Genomic DNA, 18,612 nt, shown 5'->3' with positions numbered 1-18,612 from the left:
CTAAAACACTCCATTCTGCTTCAGCAGCTATCACTGACAGTTTACGATGAGCCTGTGCTTGGTAAAGAGAGACTTGCTTGCAGGATGTGCCTGGTAACATTACTTTCTTTCCTGCCCCTGTTCAAAGGGTATATAGAATGTGTAGACCATGTGTGCTTATCTGCAGGAGTGTGCTGAAGCCAGATCTGAAAAGATAATGTGCCAGTTGAAGGCAGAGTGGAACTGTGCCATTACAGAGAATTTGATATGAGGAGAAAACTACAGAGCAGTTGCTATGAGGAGAAAAATACCATCCCACTTTCTGGAGAGGTTACTAGCTCTTGGATTGTTTTTCTTTAGCTGTTTTGTTAATAGCTAGTCTCTAAACTGCTAACTAAAGGTTACCTCTGTATTGTATTGCCTGTTAAGTTGCAATGCCGTTTTCTGCAAAGAAAGCAAAGGGAATTTTGCATAGACTCTCTTAAAATGTGAGTGTATGCGAGATGCGCATTTGCAATTTCCTTTGGTGGCAAAACCAGGAGGAGAAGTAAAAGGATGCAGATCCTTTTACCACATCTGAGATTTCCTAAACAACTGGAAAGTTTGGGGGTTAGCAGGAAGACACACTGGGAACTAGCCAATGCACATCTTTCTGTTACTAAAAAGAGCAGTTACAGAAGATACATCTAACCTTATCGGTGTACAGTTAATGACCTAAGCTTAAAAACAAGTAAGCAAAAACTTAGCTGTCTGTGCTTATTAGAAAATTTCCAATTTTTCATAACTCAGTTTTACTGCATTCCTCAGTAATTTGTGCCAAATAATGTATTTCAACTCCTAGCAATTTCAGCTGCAAGTCTACTTGAGTCACGATATTTTTTTCTAGCTCTCCACACTAATCCCCTTGGTCCTTATTTGCCACAGTACCTTTTGGACAAATAAAAGTAGAGAAAAATATCTACCCAAAATGTGTGGTTTTGAAGTTCATTCAGCAAATCCTCTTATAATGGAAACTGCAACTTAAACTACAGCAGTACTGCTGTTACACAGGTGAGGTGGGAAACTGAATGCAGTTTTGTGTTCACCTATCACCTACGTGACCAGGCAAACGGACCGTATTTCTCCATGACCTTGGGGCGAGCGAGCGTTGCCACCTGTTGCCCTTTTTACACAAAAGCAATGTGTGCCAGCAAGCAAGAGCAAGTGCTGACCTCTCAATAGAGAAACAAATAGAGCCCAGTAGGGCACTGAAGTGCTCTGGCAGAGCAGTCTGTTTTAGAGTATAAAAAATGCTTGTGACTGACACAAGATCCCTGTTCTTTACACGTTGTCATCTCTGGTAAGAGCACTTGTCTGCTGGCTTTCCAAATGGCTTCTCAGAGGTGTCCGCATCCAGAAATACTGTTACGGTGACCAGATATTTCAGGCATTGTTGGCTGCTCTTGCAGGGAGCATAGATTAAAATCACTATTTAAAATGGATCAATCTTATGAGTTCTCTTTAATCATCTTTATAATATTAATTAACTTAAAATAACAAATTGTGAGTGGGGGCGGGTCAAATAGGAAAAGAAATTGTAAAATGCCTATAAATTTTGAAGTAAAATGCTGCTTTTAGTTTAGCTAATCTAAACTCAAGTTTGGCTTAATCAAGCTTAAGTAATTGTTACTTTAAAATTAAACTTCGGGTTGTAATCTGAACTGAAAATCATTGTCCACCCTGTTGGTTTCTTAATTTCTTCTCCTCTAACTCTATTTCTCTCTCCAGCTGGGGAGATTATATATATGCTGCTTTTGCCCTGTGAAAAATGTGTCTAGTGACCCAGTTTCTGGCTCGTCATTTATTTTCAGAGATGCTATACAACTCTGTTGTGAACAGGTTCTAGCCATTAAAAAGCAATGATCTTACTGGGTTGTATGGTGGCATCGAGGGCTTCTAGAGTTGGTTGGTGAGTCCTATTTCTGCTTCCTAATTGAGATCATGAAGTTTGATAGAGGCAAAGGCTGTCATACTTAATGATTCTTACAATAAAAAGCAAAACTTAAGTATCATAAAAGTATGAGTGTCATACAATTGAAACATTTGTTAGTATGGAGAAAACCTGGTTAGCATTTTGAGGTGATGCCATGCAGACTAATGTAGAGGAAAAAAACTTTGCTGTGCAGAAAACAGAGAAGTGGAGATGAAACAAGTGGTTGCTAAGAAATAAAGGAATAAGTGAAATAACCAAGTGCCTTTTCTTGTAGTTTAATATGGGCCAAATAAATACAAAAATGGTAGTTTTGAGAGCTGGATACCTCCTTGTCATCAAGTGACTGTGAGAGAAAAAAAAACCAGGGAGACATGGTGGGCATTGTAGAAGACTAATGTGAATGAATGCTTTGTGGGTAGGAATGATTATCTGTTGACCAGTTTAAAATATGCCATTGATATGGTACCGTTGCAATGTGGTGGTACTTGAAGACAAGCGAGTTCATGTTAAGCCAGGGCTGTTTCTGATTTGGTTTAAACTTCTTTCAGTGTGGAGCTCGACGTGCCTCTACCCCCCAAAAAGTGATGTTAACTTCTTTTTATTGGGAAAACTGATATAGCTGGAAAATTGGGAAACTGCTGCACACTGCATGGGAGAGCAGGTGGTAGGGGTGAGTGTGCCCCTGTGTGGGACAGAGGCTCCCCGCACGGCACCAGGGCTCCCTCTGTGCGGGCTGGGCCGTGACTCGGCACGGAGATGCAGAGTGGCAATGATGGCAGAAATGACCAGCACTATGAAAGCGGAGTGTGTGATAAAGTGAGGTGTCTGAGGTGGCGAGCTGGGGCCCTGATTGAGAAGCAAGTGTTGTTAAGTAGGGCAGTGGCGCAGGCCAGGGAAGCTCCAAGTTGAAAGCGTGTGGTTTGAGCAGCTCATGCTATTTGACAGTGGGGACAAGGAAACTTCATTTTAAAAAACTACTCAGTGTCCCATCTCTAAATCTTGCTTGGGTCCACGCGCTATGCCAAACTCCACATTACCCAGCGCTTATTGGCAAGGAAACTGTGCCAGTAATTAGTAGTTGTTTTATGTAGACAACTGGATGTATGCTCAGCATGTTATTCAATTAATGGTGGTTCATGAGGACATGGACAAGCCAAACAATGCTTATTTTCTGCTTATTAATAAATAGTTGACCAAGGAAAGGAATATTTAGCCTTTTCTTTTCCATGTCTATTCCCTGTGCAGGGGAGTTCTGAATAGGGAGATTTGTTATTCAAAGGCCAGACCTATTTGTTTTGTTATGCAACGTAACTCAGTGAATCATACCAACAGTGAGGAGGGTGGATTTGTTTCCATCCATTTCAAGAGGTAATTTATGATGAAGGGCCTTGACAAGATGTTCTTTTAATCCCTGGATGCAGGCTTTTATCCCAAACGAAGAAGTAGTTTACTTGCATGCCATTAAAGTGTTGCGCAATATGTGTTGGCCATGCTGATCTTATCTGCATTCACAAGCCTTTTATTAAAAATATTTCCAAGCCTCGTCTTCCCCCAGCATTAACCTGTGTGTTGGCTCTAACTCTCATCCTTTCTAAGCGCAAACTTGTAGTGAAGAGTTAGGGAGTGTGTGACTTCAGTTCTCTAACAAAGAAGGAATATAAGCTAAAACCTGAGTTACTGCAGCTGCCAACATGAGCACATTGTGCTTAGTCCTCCCTTCCCACAGTTCCCAAGTGCTGGAACAGGGCAGCCAGTCTTTCCACAGTGTGTTGTGGGAGAGCTCAGTGGGACTGGCTTGCTTCACATGAGAGTTGGAAGGAATTTTTCAGAAGTCTGTGCTTGCTCGTGTGTGGAGCTGTGCCAGCTGAGGTGTAACAGCTGAGAATATTCTTGTAGCAAATGGGACAAAATGATAAAACTTGGTGTCTTTTTACACTTGCTGGTTTACACAGGTGGCTCCTGTGAGTCTTGGCTCTGTGGTGAAACAATGCAGCTGCTAATCTGCAGGGCCTACTGACTTGTCATCTCACACTGGCATTTGCAGGCTCCCCTTGTTTGGCTTATGGATGTATGCAGGTGAGATATAAGGCCATACTTTCCAAACCTCAGTTTTGTTTACATGCATCTTTTAATCACTGTGACATGTGTGTTACTTGAAGATGATAATGACGGAGTTTATACATGTGTTCAAGTATGCACAGATGTTTTCTAAGAATGGAGGTTTGCTGAAACTTCTTTTAATATCGGGCACTAATATAAAATTAAAAGCATCAAGACCACTATACAAGCTCTCTGTCTTTTAGAAGAAGCTTGATTCTCATCAGTTCTTTCTCAAATTGTTTTTTGGCCCCTGTAGGCACTAACATTGAATTGAAGGAGTCTAAATGAATCCTTGCAGTTGGTGGAATGCACTATTTGACTGGCAGGTTTGGGGAAGTGAGAACACTTAGCTTTAGAAATCCTTTAAGAGCAGATGTTTCTCGCCATGACATGAGGCTGGCTCCTGGGCCTGAACTAGTACTTGTGCACCAATACTCGTCGTTGAGTGGAGTTGTGGGTATGTGAAGAATGTGAAGATATGCTGTGCATGTGGAGGTCACTTCTAGCAAGTACTCCCAATATACTGTAATCTTGCACTATTTTGGGTACTGCTCTTAGTTTTTGTGTTCAACATATTCTACTGAGCTGTAAGCTGTACCAAATAAAACAGCTTAATCCTTTTGTCAGCTAGAAAACGTTATCCTCAGGATACATTCAAACTGAAGATAGGGTACGTTATTTCTTGCCACAGATTCTTCATTACTCGGTTGGAGTTTAAACATAATAATAACTTCTGATTCCTCTTGCTCTGTATAATATTTTACTGAATGTTCAGTTAAGCAGGCTGAACGTTACCAATTTACCTATTTCTATGATGTAGCTTTATACTTTGCAGTTTCTGTTCTCAAGTAGATTTTAGAAGTAAAGAATGCAACCCTTTATCTTTTTTGTGTGATGCCATTGTCTGACCCTTAGAAGAAGTGCACTGAAGAACAGTGCACAACAAATGAGCATGCTTGACTTGTTTGTACTACCTTAACAAAAACAAACAGCCAAACATCCCTATGTTTATGGTTTTGTTTAAATGACTCTCAAATTTGAAAAGCTTCATACTGATCATTCATATGAAGCAAGTAGTAAACTTACTTCCCAATGAGTATTTATCTGTTGCATGTTGGTGAATATTCAAATTTCTTTATGTATAGCTTGGAGGGGGAAAATGCACCATGTAACCAAAAATTCACATTAGGAAACAGGACTTGTGGCAAATGAACTGGCTTTAGTTTGTACAATTTAATCTGGCTGTTGTTTTTATGCTGTTTTTTCCAGTCTCGTGTCATTATGTAGATACCTTCTCATTTGAGGAAATTACATTCTGTCATCCTGACGTAAGCGAACTGAATTTGTTATGGCCAGGTTCTCTTCTTTTTGCTTGGACTGATTATTATTTTAATAAGATTCCTCTATGTCCGTATTTTTTTGTAATTCAAACTGACACTCTAGTGCTGTGGCAATGGCAATTCTTATGTTCTGAGTATGAACTAAAAGGAGGCTTTGCTCATTCATACAAAAAAAACAGGAAAAAACCCTCCAAAACCAACAAAGTAATATATGTTATACAGATGCATCTGCTATTTTTAGTCTGGCTTTCTAGTTTTGTTTCCATTTTTTGAAATTTTTTCCCCTCAAAACTCTCTCATGTATATAAATATATATATACACACACATATATGCATATATGTATACATATCTTTTCTCTTTTCTATTTTGCAGTAGAAGTTTTGCTAAGTTTTTTTTTTTTCTCCTAAAATTTTTTTCTTCTTGTTTAGGTATCTCATTGTTCAGAAGACCTGCATTTCATGGAACTCATTAAATTCATGACTTCCTCACTTCTTTCTTCCTAAGTTGAAGAACTATTATAATGAAAGTGACCAAAGCATAGTTTAGGCTGTGAATCTTTATCCAGAACCCTGCCAGTACAGCTCATTTGTGACATCAGTCTGTTTGAGTACTAGCTAAATAAATCTGTTTTTTTTTTTTTTTCATTTGTCTTACAAATGATTACAGTCTTCAGGAATCCCCCTAGATATGTTTTTTCTCTCTAACCTAGGCCTATTACTTCTGGGAAGGCTCTTACCTTTGAAGTAGTTGCTTTTGTGCATGATACAATGTGTTACTTCTTCAGATAAAAAGGTACCTATATAATGCCACAGAACTGGAAAAAATGGCATAAGAAACAGATTAAGTTGTACTAAACAAACCAGTTCATCTGTTGCAAGCCTATTATATCTTATTCTAGACTCTTTTTCACACAGTACCTCTTTTTCCAACTCTAGCTATCATGTAATCTCAGAGAAACTTAGGTCCCCGTTCACTGTTTTTTTCAATGTATGGCGAAAATACCTCAGTTGACATGCAACTGGAAACATGCCATATATTTCTGTAAGAGTGGAGGCCCACTGGTATTGCTGTCAGGGCTCCGAGGTCACCAAAAAGCTTCAAAGGGCCTGACCAGCCGCACCCTCTGCCCAGTGACCTGGGTGCTCCATTCAGGCTCAGACCTGGGCACCCAGACCTGGTCGAAAGTGTCACAAGTGCCACTGCAACCAGTCCTGCAACCTGTCCCCTGCTGTCCCAGGTTCCTGACCGATTTTCCTGGATGGAGCCTGGAGCTGTGTTGTAGGCAGCTTGTCTCCAGCCCTGTCTCCTGGATGGGCCCTGAACCTGACCATCACCTCACCTTGTCCGGCCTGCCCAGTGGCCTTATCTGGGCTGTTGTCTGCCCTCCCTGTCATGGTGCTGTGGAACTGGGCCCTGGCGGGGAGGGCATTGCCTTTGCTGGAGTCACCTAAGGCTCCTTCCTTGTTCTCCTGTATGGAACAGCCCCCCTCTTGCTGCTCCCTGGCAATTGCTCTCAGGACTTAAAATCCCTTTCTTGAGAGTAAAAAATACTTATAAATGCAAAATGGAAATTATTCCATTCAATTTTCCACTAGAGAGAGGGTTGAAAACATAAGTAACTATGTCTGTTCCAGGGATCCAGTAGCTCATATTTTTTTAATTGCGACATAAACTAGACATTTTAAAGTGCTTCTTTACAAAACATGTCTTTGTTTTTTCGTCTCCTGAGATTCCAAGCAAATGTAAGCAGATGCAGATACAGAACAGCAGAAGGCTAGACAGTTTGTGTTGTATACAAATGATACACTTGGGATGCGTCTCAAAGAGGAGAGACTTGATTCAGTACAGTGATGTGCATGCCTCGTAAATCAAAGTGAGAAGAACAAAGCTGAGTGATTGACAGGTGCTTAATTTCCTTCAGCAATGATAGCTAAGATGTATATACAAGAACAATAATTCAGTAACAATATTACTAGGAAAAGCAAACACTGGTATTGAAAATTCTAAAGTAACCATACATTCCTGAAGTGGAAATTGTCTCTTTTAGATAATCTTCCTGTTAACAGGATAATCTTCCTGTTAACATAATGGCCCTGGAGAGAAGAGGGTCCCAGAAGAGCTGGTTTACTTTCAAGGATCACCTCCTCCAATGTCAAGAATGGCTCATCCCCACATACAGGAAATCATACAAGGGCATCAAGAGGCCTGCGTGGATGAACAAGGAGCTCTTGACTAAACTCAAGCATAAAAAGGAAGCGTACAAATGGGGCAGGTGACCAGGGAGAAATATAGAGACATGATCTGAGCATGCAGGGATGGGGTTAAGGAAGCCGAAGCTCATCCAGAGTTGGATCTGGCAAGGGACATGAAGGGCACCACGAGAGATTTCTACAAATACATCAACAGCAAAAGGAAGACAAGGGAAAATGTGGGCTCACTGCTGAATGAGACAGGGAACCTGATGGCAAAGGATATGGAAAAAACTGAGATACTCAGTGCTTTCTTCACCTTGGTCTTAAGATTTGTTTTTAGGAATGCCAGGCCCCTGAGACCTGTAAGAAAATCTGGAATGATGCAGACTTACCCTTGGCAGAAGATCATCAAGTTAGGGAACATGTAAACAAACTGATACACCTACATCCTTGGGACCTGGTGGGATGCCCCCACGAATGTTGAGGGATCTGGCATTGTGAAGCCACTCTCCATTATCTTTGAAAGGTCTTGGCAGTCGAGGGAGGTTCCTGAGAACTGGAAGAAAGCAAATGCCACCGCTGTCTTGAACAAGGACAAGGAGGAGGATCCAGGGAATCATAGGCTGGTCAGCCTCGCCTCGATCCCTGGGAAGGTGATGGAGCAACTAATCCTGGAAACTGTTTCCAGACATGTGAAGGACAGTAAGGTGTTTGGGAGTAGTCAGCATGGATTTATGAAAGGGAAATCACGTCTATCCAACCTGATAGCTTTCTCTTATGAGATGACTGGTTTGGTGGATGAGGGGATAGCAGTGGATGTTGCTTATCTTGGCTTTAGCAAGGCTTTTGACAGCGTCTCCTGTAACGCCCTCCTAGACAAGCTGATGAAGTACAGGCTAGGTAAGTGTTACAGTGAGGTGGATTGAAAATTGGCTGAACTGCCAGGCTCAGTGTGTTGTGAGCAGCAGCATGAAGTCCAGTTGGAGGCTGGTCACTGATGATGTACCCCAGGGATTGATACCAGGGCCAGTACTGTTTATCATCTTCATTCCTGGATGAAAGGACAGAATGCACCATCAGCAAGTTTTCAGATGATACAGAACTGGGAGGAGTGGCTGATAGACCAGGTGGTTGTGCTGTCACTCAGAGGAACCTCAACAGGCTGGAGATATGGGCAAAGGGGAACCTCATAAAGTTCAACAAAGGGAAGTGCAGAGTCCTGCACCTGGGGAGGAATAACCCCAGTCACCAGGCGGGCTGGGGGCCAACTAGCTGGAAAGCAGCTCTGCAGAGAAGGGCCTGGGGGTCCTGGTGGACAAGTTGAGCATGAGCCAGCAATGTGCCCGCGGGGCAAAGGAGGCCAACGGTATCCTGGGTTGCATTAGGAAGAGCACTGCCAGCAGGTCGTCAAGGGAGGTGATCCTCCCCCTCTACTCAGCCTTGGTGAGGCCATAGCTAGAGTGCTGCGTCCAGTGCTGAGCTCCCCAGTACAAGAGAGATGTGGACTTACTGGAGCGAGGTCAGCAGAGAGCCACAAAAATGATTAAGGGACTAGAGCATCTGCCCTAATGAGGAGAGGCTGAGAGAGCTGGAACTGTTTAGCTTGGAGAAGAGAAGGCTCAGCGGGATTTTATTGATGTGAGTAAATATCTAATGGGGAGGGAGATTAAAGAAGATGGAGCTGGACTCTTCTCAGTGGTGCCCGGTGACAGGATGAGAGGCAACGGGCACAAACTGAAACAAAGGAAATTCCATCTGAGTATAAGTGCCACCTTTTTTGTGTGGGTGACTGAGCACTGGAACAGGTTACCCAGAGAGTCTGTGGAGTCTCCGTCCTTGGAGATATTCAAAACTCGAATGGACACGGCCCTGAGGCACTCTGCTCTGGGTGACCCTGCACTATGCAGAGGGATTGGACTAGATAATCTCCAGGGGCCACTTCCAGTGTCAGCAATTCTGTGATTCTGACATTGCTCATGCTGCGCAGCATCAGGAAGCCAGAATCTGCTTTTGGATCTCTTTATTTAGTTATTTTACTTATCCAGTGTACTTAATGAGAGCAACTTACCACAGTGAAATAGGTTTAGAGTGTATATGCCCTGCGTGCAGCTAAAAAGAATTGGTGATGTCTCCAGTATAATTAAATATGCATATATAGTTGCTAAAGGGTCCCAGCCCACCCTGATCCACAGGAGCCAGTTTTCTTAACTGCCCTCTGCAAGATAGTACAGCATCGTCATTACAGGTTTTGTTTGCTCCGTTTACAGCTCCTTCTTCCCTGTATTCTGTATGTTTTTCTAAGTAATTTGGTTGAGCCTAGGTCCCTTATCTCTTCCAATCTGCTAGATCAAGTCAGTTTTGGAGAGTAATGTGGTCCCTGGATGAATAATCAGATAAACGCCAAGTAGGAATAGAGAGGTGATGCCTAGCATTAGTGAGATGCATATTCAAATATTACTAAGCTGAGAGGTTTGCACTTTCATGTTGACAGGATTCACAAGAGGGTGCATCCAAGTGAGATATATAGCCCCAGACAGACGCACACACTTTTTAGATGCCCTCCTTCTGGTAGGAGATAAGAGAAAGTCATTCCACTGAAGTTTCTCTGGGAAAGGACTGAAAATGTGACTGATGGCCTTTGGGAATCCAGATGTGGAGAAGAGACATGATAACGAAGGATTACTTAGCAGAGTAAACAAATACATAATGAGTTTTGGTGGTTGGCAGATGGAAACTACATGTGCTCTGAAAAGGAATTAAGTCACTGGTGCCTGAGATGGTGTATTTCTACATCACTTGAGGCCTTCATCCAAAACCGTAGATGAATGCAGAAATCACTTGACACATTCTGGCTATGTCTACATCAGCATGAAGTGTGGCGCAACAGGAGCAAGTTGGCAGAGCGAAACTGTTGCAGAGTAGCTCACGTCCATGTTATCTGTGCTTCAGGGCCTTACTGCAGACCAGCTCTAGCTGTGCTGTGGACGCTGTGCCCGTTAGCAGCTGCAGTGTGTTAGACGCGCTCCTGGGTTACATGCTTCCATTTGCTTTTATGAGAAAGGAATCTGTTTTGCATTTCTGAGACCCTCCACAATGTGAACCGAAGTGCAGTGAACCTAAGTCCTGTAACTGGTATACTCCAGTATAACCTGAAGCATCGTGATACGGTGGTAGTCTCTGTAAAATAGAAGTCCCTCCGACAATTTTTTAAGAAACAACAACAAAAATATGTGTGTGGGGGGGGGGACACATGAAAGTGTATAGTCTTACACCACTGCCACTTAAAATAACACAAACAATACACAGGAGACTCAAAACTGTGCAATGCAGAGTGTACGAGATGTAGAACTTTGAGATTTGGGTTGATGATTTACAAACTGAATGGGCTAATGAAGTATATGGCCAAAACAGAATAAACCAAGATAACTATCTGAGGGCAGAGGTTATTGAAATAACCCCAAGTTCCTCTGTTTTATTCAGCTCAAAGCTGTGATTCCCTCACAAACAAAATTTAGTGGTGATTAAGAGATGATTCTTTTTCCGGTGGATTACAGGCTTATCATCCTCTTTGAATGCTTTCAAATTGAGGCATACATCTTTTTATCATATTTATACCAGGTGCAGGTGCCTTTTGCAAAGCCATAAGAAAAACTTCCCTTACGAGCTGTCATCTCAGACCCATGAGGTAGGAAGAGATGCACCCTCTAGTGAGCGCACTCTTCATAATAATTGTTTCTGTTTTCTGTGATTTATGTGTCCACACGCGCAATGCATCCATCAACCTCATCAGGGTTTTGTACCAATTACTGTAGCACGCTGTGTGCCTGGCAAGACTGCTTCTCCCATAGACAGGCGGTCCAAGGCAGTAGCGCCCTCCCTTAGCTATGATGCTACCTGGCATTGGAGGTAATAGACTGCTGCCAAAACTAAATAGTACATATAATGATTTTCTGCATCCTCCAGTATTTCCAAGGCTTAAGAGCAAATAAGTATTAGAAGTAAAAGGCAGCTGGTGAGGATGGTGTTTATTCAGAGGGATCCATGCAGGCTCCCAAGTGACAGCTTTTAACTCTCTGAAGGGAGGTGAAGTGTTTTTATTCTTCTGGGTACCTCTCCATCAGTCTTTTAAATAACGTCCGCAAAATTTGCGCCCAGTGCTCTCGGCAGCTCTGAGGCCAAACTGGGAAGTGTTGGAGTACCGTGCGGTTACAATTAATGCTTTCCTTTACGGACTGTGTGCCGTGTCGGTGTCGGTGCAGTAGGCTGGCGGCGAGTAGGCATATCCTGACGGAGCTGGCGGTAGCGCTGGTGGTGCCGTGGCTTTTGTCTTCTGGTAGGGTGGCACCTTGCGAAGCACCCTAACTGCGTTGCACGGCGGTGTGACGGGTTTTCGGAGGCTACGAAAATTATCTTGGCGTCGGCGAGAAAATGGGGGGGTGAATGTGAGAAAGCGTGACAGAAGGCGGCGCCGGGGCCTTCCCCAGCGGCTGCCCGGGGCCGAGCCTCCGCGTCCCGGGGCTGCCGGCGGGGCAGACCCGCGGGCGGGGGGACCCGGGGGCGGCGGAGGGGGCGGGCTCGGGCTCGGCACACGCACACGCCGCTCCCGCCGTGCGCCGCTTAAATAGGGCGGCGCCGGGAGAGCGGCGCACAGCGCTTAGCTCGTTGTGGCCCTGGCAGCCGGGAGGTGAGCGGGGCTCGGGGGTGCTGCTGTGGGGCGGGGGGCGAGGCCGCGGGCCGCGCCGCGCAGGGCTGCGGCGCCCATGGCTGCGCGGGAGGAGGAGGCGGAGGCGGCCTCAGCCCGCCGCGCCGGGGCCGTCGCCGTTCCTGTTCCCGCAAGGCCGAGGCGGCCTGCGCGGCGCGCTGTCACCTGCGGCGCGGGGCCGCCGCCTGGGGCCGGGCCGGGCGGGCGGCTCGCGGCGCCGGGCCCCGCCGGGCTGCTCTTCCCGGCCGGGCCGGGCCGCTGGGGACGGCTGGGGGCCGCCGAGCTCGGCCGAGGCGGGATCCGCGGCGGCTCGCCTCGGCCGTGCTCGCCGTCCTCCCCTAGACGGGCTCTCCGTGCCAAGCTAGTTCGGCTGCGTTTCTGTGGTTCTGTTTTCTTTCCCACCCCGAAACGCATTGATAAGTAGCCGTCTGAAATAAGAATTTTAAGGTAGCTTAGTCTCTACTGAGCACAAAAACCTCTTAGAAAAGCTGAGTCTGTTGTCTCTGACCTCCTTCAAGCATTGTTACAGCCCGAGCCTTGCAGAGTATTGTTTCCAGCTCAAGCACTGCAGTGTTTCTGTAATACAGCAGGGCTGAAAGGAGATAAACAACTTCAGCTTCAGGATGTGTTCTACCCTTGCCGGCTCCTTGCTCAAAGAATACAGTTTTGTGGTCTGTGCTTTCTTTTTTTTCCTAAACTGAGAAACAGGGAACAGGCTAGTGAACACAATGCAGAGTACTAAGTTGAGAATTTTAATGTTCAGCTGCTGGACCCTGTCTTGTATATCTCAGGGTTTTTTTTTCTTACATGCAAGTAGAGCATGTGCTTCAAGCATCTGTTTTTTTTTTTTTTATTTTTAAACAGTTGAGAGTGCGTACTGTAATGTAGCGTGAGGCAAAGTGCTCTCAAATGGGAGGCTGAGTGACTTTGGCTTTTCAAGCTTTTTTGCTGCTGTTAGGTAGGACTTGCAGTGCTACAGTATAGGGATTTATCCTGGTTCAACAATGCTTTTGTTCTAAGGTGCGTGCATTTCTTTTTTTCCTGTTGAACAGGAATTACAATACTTAAAACCTTCTGAATTTCTGAAGGGCAAATCTGTAGGCTGCCTGGGATATTGCAGAAGCACCTTTAGACCTTATAATCCGTCTGAACACATCTCTCTGGGGTGCAGTCCAAGATATGCTAGTCAGACCCTGTGACAGAGGAGAGTAAAGTCTAAAGTAACTTGAAGCTCCCTGATTCTAGACCTCTACCTCCCTGGGAAAACTGTTCCATGTGTTTATTAGCAGGCTTTCATCTATATTGCTTTACAGGGAGTAGTGCTGTCTCCTTTAGAACATGCTCTCGGATTACACAAGAACTTTTGGATGCAAGAAAGTGTGGACTTTACAGAAATATATATGTTTATTTTCCATTCATCAGCAATCACAGTACTGATTGTCCAGAAAAATTATTTATGTTAAACAAACACACTAAGTTTCTCATGGAGCTATGCTGTTACTGGCTATTTCTTTAAAGTCCAAAGATATCTTACTTTCTTATATTCAAATATGAAAATGTTGAAGAATGGGTAATGGAAAACCTAGAGCTTATAATTGCAAATAGCTGTTGTGTGTAGTGTACTCAATTCAAGGTCTCGAGCAAATGGCCTTAGTCTATTCTGAGAACTGCAGTGAATATATTGAATGTAAAAGGCAACTTCTAAATTTGGAAGATAAGTGTTTAACAACTACGAGTCAGCCAGTGTGAGGTTGGAAGTAGGTCATCAAGTCTTGAGAAGCAAAACCCCAGCAGCCTTTAGCTTCAAGGACAAATACAAGGTTGGTATCAGTGAAAAGCAAAACTAGTAATTCCAAGGGGAATGAGAAAAAGCTCTTTTTGTTAGTTATCTGTGTAAGTAACTCTCCTGTTTCATTGAGTAAAGCTCCTGTAGCTGACTTCCCTACCTGGTTAATCCACTGGAAATTAATACTGCATTGGATTTCGGAGGAGATAAAGAGGGTGGGTTAAACCTTCTCTCTCCTGAGTCTGTTGATTGCGGTGGGGAGCAGTAAACTGTTTCTTCTCTCTCTTGCCCACCAAGAGAACAACGCTTTTGGGCTAACGTGAGCAAAAGAATACAGTAGGGCTTAGTCTCTGGAGTACAGTTGACTGAAATGGATAGGCTCAATAAGGGCTAATAGCACTGAATTTTTCAGATGTGCAGCACTGAGGGAGAAAGAGCTTCTGACTGACGGAGCTTGATAAATTGTGGACTTCTGATAGAATAAGGAAGCCAGTCTTTGCATCACAGACTACTTCCCAGCAGTGCTAACTTACTCTACAAGTCAAAATACATTGAATATTTTTATATGTTAAACATAACTGGTGGTGACTCCATAGAAATCCTCACAAATAGGAGGGCAGATAGTTTGTCCCCGATAAATGGTATTGCATGAGAGTTTATTATGTTGTTGGGCAGTATAAAAGACTGTAGTATGAAACCTGGCTACAGATGGAGGGGTTTGCATTTCCACGGATCTGTCTGACCTAAAGCTATGACACTAGATAACACAAAGGCTTCTGATCTCCCTTGCTGCCCTTCATTTTATCTTGGGAGTTCATTCATCTTCAGATGACAGAATGTGATACTAAAACGCTCACTTTGATTCCAAGCTCTTGGTAGTACTGGTAGTTTGCTCATCATTGTCTGAAAACAGCTTGCATAGTTTTGTAGAGATCTGGAGAAAAAAGTCTTTTTATAGTTGGCCAGCCTTGTTAAAGGCCTATAGCAGAGTTGCATGACATTGTCCTGAGCCAAAAGCTGTTTGCAGTAAAAGACTCCTGGCTTTTTGTATGAATTACAGGTCTTAAATCCAGAACTCTTAAGCTTTTGAGTTTGATACTGTGCATATTTTGCTTAAAAAGCCTGGCCTCTGCAGTTGGATTGCATTAATCGACTAGTGGGGAGGGATGAGTTTCCTAGGAAAGCTGGAAGAAAATGCCTAGTATCACTGACTCAGAAGGAAGTATAGTGATGCCTTAATACCTGAGGTCGAGTTGCTTGGTTTCTCTTGCTCTGTTTCTTGTGGTGCTGGTGTTGGGAGGTGACTGTTTGGTGAACCAGTCACTTCTAGCGAGTACTTACTGATCTCTCTGGTGTCCTAGTGTTACAAGTTGTGTATCTTAGAAGGAAGTAAAAAACCTAAGGGTTTGGAATGTAAACACTACCCTATGTGATGCAACCTCACTTAAATGTGCCCGACCCAGTTACCCTTTTGCTAGATTTAAGGTGACAGAAGTATGGGCAAGAAGCTCAAGTGCTCACCTGAGACCGTGCAAGAATGAAGCATGTGTTAACTTGATGTGCATAGTGGGCTTTCTGAAGAGTGGCATTTTCCTGGAACAACTAGAATGAATAAATTACAATCTATTCAAGCTGCTAATGCCACCAGGAAACTGCTGGCTTGTAGTAATTTACCTCTGTAGGGTGATTGTCATGTAAACTGTATTTGGATTGAGAGATCTTAACACAGGAGTGCCCTGAGTGCCTCAGGGGAGCTTGACAACTAAGAGCTGAAGGGATGCGGTTCTAATGGGAATAGTAACTTAGGTTTCAAAAATATATATTTGTAGTAATCTTTTTTTCTATCTTTGAAAATGATTATTTAGTGATCCAGGGTATGCATAGGCACACATCAGAGGAAAGTCTTAAATTGATCATTGTCCCAAGGGTTTTAGTTGGAAGTATTGATCATCTGTAATAGATGGTGTTACCAGTGCACCTAAAGGACTCTGAAGTGCACACAAAGGGACACTGAGCTGGCTCTTGTCATGTTATTCAGCTCATGAACTTGAATAAACTCCAGTGACCTCACTGGTGCGCACTCATATTACTTGTTGGACATCATTAAGGAGTAAGAATACAGATGTTTCATGTGATTGTGAGAGGGTTGCAGCCAAATGTCTAAGAACAGGGTTGTGACTTCCCTTGCAGAGGTGCAGAGCCTTGACACATCACTGTCACATATAGTGCTCCTCTGCAGCAAGAGTTCAGTTGCATCTTAATATGGTAAACTGCCATTGTTCAACTGACGGGGATTGAATCTAGCTTGCAGGCTGCTTCCCTCAAGTCCTCCAGCTTGTCCCAAATGCAGAAGCTGAAACACCAAAGGCAACCTGAACTGCTTCATGATGCTAGCTATATTTGCCTGGAGCCTCACTGTGGAGCTGTTGTGGCAGGGCAGAGGTGGGCAAATGATGGGGATCTTCTGGCTGCTGCTTGGGTTCTTCAATAACAGGTTTTCAGTTCTTTCGTCTTCAGCATCGTGAGGAAGCAAATCTGGCAGTTACTGCTGTATAGGAGGGTTTATAGCTCAGAAACCTGGTGGGGAGGGTGGGGGGTTTAGGCCATATCAGGTGAAATGAGATTTAGGTTTTTAATTTGGAGGAGGGTGAGGCAGAGTAGTGGATTAGACCATACTACAATTCAACAGTGGAGCTCCTCCTCAATAAAGAGAGATTTCCTTTGTTCAGGAAAGGCCTTTGTGGCTGAGGCCAGACCGGCATGTCGTATATGGCAGCCTTCAGCTGCACTGTGTGAGACACCTGGTTGTAGAGTTGATGGTATAGGAGGCTTAAACTGGGGAATCCCCTTCAGATGTCTGTTAACCTGTGTTCCTTTGCAGTGTCATGAGGGTGGTTGTGGCTTCCCTTCTTCTGTTTGCAGTTTTAACTGTGTTATAGGTAGTTGCAAGACCTCAGTCAAGTTACTTTCTTGACTCTGGGGCAGGGGAGAAAAGTCTGGGAGGACTTGCACCCTGTGTGTTTGGAGTTGCAAGCTTAGATGCAGTATTAAAACTGCTCATCCCTTTCTTCCTCCAGCTATGCTGCCTTGTTTCTTCCAGCTAATGGCTATCTGGTCATCAAAACAAGAGAGTTAACCTAGCTGAGAACTAGGATGAAAACTATTCTGGGCAAATTGTTCTGTGCTACATCACCTTCCTAGTCTGACTGCGCAACCACATCAGTGCCTGGCCAGCACAAAATGGGTTGTGGGAATATGTATCTGGGACGGGTTGGACTGATTTAAAATTTAAGCTGATTATAAGCTGCACCATCATATTAGGATTATATATTTTATTCAGACAAAATGATTTCTTTTGTCAGTAGCCAAAGCTAGTTGTACTCTCTTTTGTACACAGTAAAGAACATGAATATGATGCTCTTTTAAAGGATGAATGGAGAAGGACTTCAGTACTGCAGAGGTCTTTGGGAGCTGTACAGAGTAACCTGCAACAGTTTAAAAACAACAAACTAATGGCTAATGGGTTACCAGGATAACCTGAAGGTGTGTGGGTGGCTGGTCCCCAGTTCCACCATATCATGGTCAAAACATCGAGAGAACTTTAGGGCCCCATTACTAATAACAAGAACTAGGTAACTTACCTGTGGGCTATCCTCCCTCTGTAAGAGGCCACAGAAATAGTGCATCCTCTCCTTCTATACGTTGTCGTGAACTTTCCTGTGTTGCAGGCTCCTCAGTGCTAGTCTACCGCTCATCTAAATGTGCGGGTGGAGGTGAAGAGAAGCCATTGGTTCTTGGGGGTTGTTTTCCTTGCAATAAAGAAGCTGACGGCTGCTCTCCTGTTCTCTTCCGTTACACTCGAACGATGTCTGGCTATGGATAGACAATAGGGAGGCTGCTGCCCTCTGTAAATAGCCCATTGTGTGCTGAGAGTAGGAGCAGCAAAGAACGGCTGAGTTTTGCCAACTTGGGTCGTTGCCTTGAGATACTGGCTCTGCTGCAAAGAATGAGTCTTGGATGATGCAGGGTTTCTGTGTGTGAAAAGAGAGCTTTCTTTGTCTGAGTGGTGCAGGACTAACTGAACTGATATGATGAATTCGGAGGGATACTTTCACAGGCTGAATATTGGGAACTGCAGTTTTCTTAGATGTGGCCAGGGCAGGTAATTATATCTGAAGTAGTTCTTCTGTCCTGTTGCTCTTTAGAGCCTCTCTTTCACGTATCTATCAGGTGTTGCTTCCTAACTAAAAACAAACAAAGGTTTATTGGTCACATTGGGGCAGGGGGAGTACTTCTGAGGTTCTCAAATATTGTCCCTTCTGCTCTGTATTTGTTGCTACATGTAGCAACTTGAGTATCAAAGACTGGCCCTTCTTATCAGGGATCTACTTTCTTTGGGTCTCCAGCCATGACTTGCAATCAGTTGTTACATACTGTCTCGAGTTGGAACCAAGTTTCTCAGTACAGTACTTGCAGTGTAGATCCCATCTGGATAAGAAGTAATTGCAGTACTTGAGTTGGCAAAAAGCATGGTATTACT

General features: G+C 44.0%; 1 protein-coding gene across 17 annotated transcripts in view; it reads left to right on the top strand.

Annotated features, from left to right (window-relative positions):
* The window catches only part of ACSL1 (acyl-CoA synthetase long chain family member 1), an 82,800-nt gene that overhangs the window by 27,143 nt on the left and 37,045 nt on the right, over nucleotides 1-18,612 (top strand). For 4 of the 17 annotated variants that reach the window (XM_068942660.1, XM_068942649.1, XM_068942650.1 and 1 more), the window contains exon 1: nucleotides 12,136-12,268. The exons of 11 other annotated variants lie outside the window; for them this stretch is intronic. The gene's annotated coding sequence lies outside the window, so the exon portion shown is untranslated. Of the gene's footprint in view, nucleotides 1-11,761; nucleotides 11,918-12,135; nucleotides 12,269-18,612 lie in introns of those variants that run through there. 2 more of the 17 variants (XM_068942655.1, XM_068942659.1) reach the window with 2 other exon arrangements.

The sequence above is a fragment of the Struthio camelus genome, chromosome 4 (genome assembly GCF_040807025.1).
Source record: "Struthio camelus isolate bStrCam1 chromosome 4, bStrCam1.hap1, whole genome shotgun sequence".
Taxonomy (NCBI): Eukaryota; Metazoa; Chordata; class Aves; order Struthioniformes; family Struthionidae; genus Struthio; species Struthio camelus.
This window is presented reverse-complemented; position numbering and strand designations above follow the sequence as displayed.